The 3,817-nt window shown below is 41.6% G+C and overlaps 1 long non-coding RNA gene across 1 annotated transcript; it reads right to left on the bottom strand.

The window, feature by feature from the left end:
* Positions 1-628: 628 nt before the first annotated feature.
* Positions 629-1,540, bottom strand: LOC138835008 (uncharacterized). Its single transcript, XR_011374333.1, has 2 exons — positions 1,339-1,540; positions 629-812 (listed from the first exon to the last, which is right to left on the bottom strand). It is a non-coding gene; the product is annotated as an uncharacterized lncRNA (long non-coding RNA).
* Between the last annotated feature and the right edge of the window lie 2,277 nt (positions 1,541-3,817).

Raw genomic sequence — 3,817 nt, 5'->3', positions numbered from 1 at the left:
ATTCAAGACCTTGAGAAATAGAGAGGTTGATGACTCCTATGTTGAATGAGAAAGAGGGGGAGTAAATAAACCTAAATGCAGCCTTCAGCATTCAGAAACATGGCTCGTGTTTTCATTGGCCCCAGAATTGTTTTGGAAAGCAGGAGAATGTTCTCTCAACACTTTTAATTTATTTATTGTTGCAAAGGAGAAGTGTAGCCTTGGAGATTTGAAACAAGTGAATTTCCAAGGCATATTCCTAGGTATCAATATCACTTCCATCCCATTTGCACAGTTGCCTAGTAACGTGTGAGTGAGCCCCATCCATCTCTGACCCACTTGCATGGTCTTGCAGCCTCTCTCCTGTGGGAGTAAGACTTGTGTTAGTACAGTGCCAATCCCGTTATTAACTGTCTTCTTTGCAAGTGAAAACAATGTTTTAAAAAATGCTCACAGGTTTTAAAAAAATGCTCACAGGGCATAAGAGAGCAAGGCATGATTGGCTCTGAGAGATAAAGTGGGATGAAGCTGTATTACAAAACTGTTATTTAAACAGAGTTGGCAACTTCATCCATAGTAACTCTTTCTTCAGGATGGACAGAAACACAAACTCCCAAAAACCAGTCTGGCCAAGAAAGCTACATGGACGTCCAATGATTCTAAACTTTTATTCTGTTTACAAGAGAGCTGAAGTCCTGGCAGGAAAGGGGACAGGTCCTATAGGGACAAAATCCAAGTGGTGGTGTCAATGCAGTGATAATGGTCCCTTGTCATTCTGGTGTCAACTCTCAGTCTGTCCAAATCCAGGTGTTGTGAACTCCCTGGGGAGTAGTCTATGAAGAGATAAAAGGGGAAATGCAGTTCTTTGATCAGTTTCTCAGGAAGTGCTGAGAATCATGTCAGGCAAAGTGACATTCTTTTTCTATTGCTGGAGTTTTCTTTTTTTTTGGGGGGGGGGAGGGTCCGGTCTTGGGGCCTGAACTCTGGGCCTGAGTGCTGTCCCTCAGCTCTTCAGCTCAAGGCTAGCTCTCTACCACTTGAGCCACAGCGCCACTTCCGGCTTTTTTCTTTTTGATTATGTGATGCTGAGGAATCGAACCCAGGGCCTCGAGCATGCAAGGCAAGAGCTCTACCACTGAGCCACCTTCCCAGCCCCTCTATTGCTGGAGTTTTCTGAATTGTCAATATGACACCATGCCTAGTACATCTCCAAGTGTGTATCTATAGGGAAGAGCATCATTTTCTGTTTTACTTTGCAATACAACACTTCCTCTTGCCATTCTTAAATAGCATCTTTTTGTACAGATCATCCATGAAAGCTCTACTTTGGGACTTAGCTATATAATAGATATGTCTTACATTTATGGAGCTGACCAAGTCCATCTGCAGTTCCCCTTTGTCTTATTAGAAAGAATTTCCATGGATCCAGTGAAACCTTGTATGATGTGTTCCTCAGGCAGTGGTAGGAAAGGACCTACAATTATGTGGCATCTCCATCCCTTCCATAAACTCCTTTCTCCAATCTTCCATCTTGTCTTGATACCAGTAGGAATGGTAGGCATCTCTGAGGGAGGTATATTAGGCCAACATACAAGTCAGTAGCACTATATTTTCACAGAATACATTTCCCTGATGTGGTACAAACTCTGTGTGTATCTGTGAGGGAAGGAGTCGTTGAAGGGGAGGCTTGACCTGGGAGAACACCAATGAGGTTTTACTGGGATAATTCAGAAAGGATGTGATGCACTGCTGACACAGTAGCTACAGAAGAGAAGATGGACAGTGCTCCCTTTGTGTGTGTTCAAGGAAGAGATAGCAAGACAATGGTGAGGGACCTGAAGTGTGGTAACAAGGGTTAAAAATTTGATCTTGGGCTGGGAAGGTAGTTCAGCGGTAGAGTGCATGCCTTGCAAGCATGAGGCCCTGGGTTCGATTCCTCAGCACCACATAAACAGAAAAAGCCGGAAGTGGTGATGTGGCTCCAGTGGTAGAGCGCTAGCCTTGAGCTAAAGAGCTGAGGGACAGTGCCCAGGCCCAGAGTTAATGCCCATGACCAGCAAAAAAAAAAAAAAATTGATCTTTACTGAGTCCTCATCTATTCTGAATTAGCTAGTGTGAGGATGCTAATATTTGATCAAATTTTTTTAATGAAATGTCCCTCTACAGTCTAAAGAGTCATTTTACTTAAGTCAAATGATTGGGAAGGTATAAAAAAGCATGTAAGGCCAGGTGCCAGTAACTCATGCCTGTCATCCTAGCTACTGAGGAGGCTGAGATCTGAGGATAGCCATTTGAAGCTAGCCTGGGCAGAAAAGTCCCCATGAGATACTTATCTCCAATTAACCACTAAGAAACTGGAAGTGGCACTGTGGCCAAGTGATAGAGGGCTCACCTTCAGTAAAAGAAGCTCAGAGATAGCACCCAGGCCCAGAGTTCAAGCCCCAAGACTGGCTAATTGTGTATATATATACTACATATATATGTGTATATATGTATACACACATATATACATGCACATACATATATACATTTATATAGATATGTATATGTATATAGAGAGAAACATAGACATATATACAAAAGCATATAGGAAGCTATGGGCTCATTAATAGGAATTATGTGGAGGAAGAGCTTTTTTGGCCTATGGTTCCAATGTATACTGAACCAAGACTGTTGCTGGTGGCTCATGTCTGTAATCCTAGCTATTCAGGAGGCAGAGATTTGAGGGTAGAAGTTCAAAGTCAGACTGAGGAGAAAAAGCTATGAGAAATCTCAAATTAACCAGCAGAAGTCCTGAACGTGGAGCTGTGGTTCAACTGATAGAGTGCTAGACTTAAGGAAAAAAGCTCCAGGACAGTCCCCAGGCCTTGAGTTCAAGCCCTAGTACTGGCATGAAAACCAAACCAAACCACACAGAATAATCATAGGGCTTCTATCACAGGCAGCTCACCTCTATACTCCATGAGCAGCCAGAAGAAATCTCCAAATTATCAAAGCCACCATATTGGATAATCTTTTTTCCTAAACAATTAACTTTATGTAATCCAAGACTTCAGTCAAACAAGAATCTCACTTTAAGGCTCATTTAAAGTGAGATATATTCCCAAAGTAATCAGAAGGTAAGCTAGCTAGAAAGGATTTCTCAGTAGTGGGAAGTTAAGAAAGAGAAGAAAAAGTGACACTCGGAGTTCTCTTACTAGTCTTCACAGCTCATGATGTGTGAAAAGAATCACTTGAAGTTATGTGTAACAAGGAAATACAGTGTGGTTAATTTCCAGAAGGCCAATTAATGAGATTTCTGAACCAGGAGCTCAACCTGAAATCCTAGCTATTAAGGAGACTGAGATTAGAGGATTGTGATTCAAAGCCAGCCTAAGTAGGAAAATCTGTGAAAGTCTTATTTCCAATTAACCACTATAAAGCCAGTAGTGGATCTGTGGCTTAAGTAGTAAAGGGACAGCCTTGAGAAAAAAACTAAGGGAGAGTATAAGACCCTGAGTTGAAGCCATACTACTGACAAAATAAAGGAAGGGAAGAAGGGAATGAGGGAGAGGAAGTTAGGGAAGCAAAGGAAAGAAGGAAGGAGAGTAAAATTGAATCACTGATGATAATTACTCTTAGTGATTCAGGAGTTCTGGGTTGTAATGACTTTTCTGTCACTAGAGGACAGTGTTGAGTTTCCTAATGCAGGAATTACCAGGGCAAAATTGTGAGATCCTATAGAGAGCTCATCAGAACTAGATCCTAATTTTGGCTCCACTAATTGCTCATTGCTGCTTTGCATCATTTTGAACGAAGTCTTTCTATGTAAAATGTGGTTCATATTTATACATAGTTA

Source organism: Dipodomys merriami, unplaced genomic scaffold (assembly GCF_024711535.1).
Source record: "Dipodomys merriami isolate MVZ:Mamm:240054 unplaced genomic scaffold, mDipMer1.0.p SCAF_2213, whole genome shotgun sequence".
Classification (NCBI taxonomy): domain Eukaryota; kingdom Metazoa; phylum Chordata; class Mammalia; order Rodentia; family Heteromyidae; genus Dipodomys; species Dipodomys merriami.
This window is presented reverse-complemented; position numbering and strand designations above follow the sequence as displayed.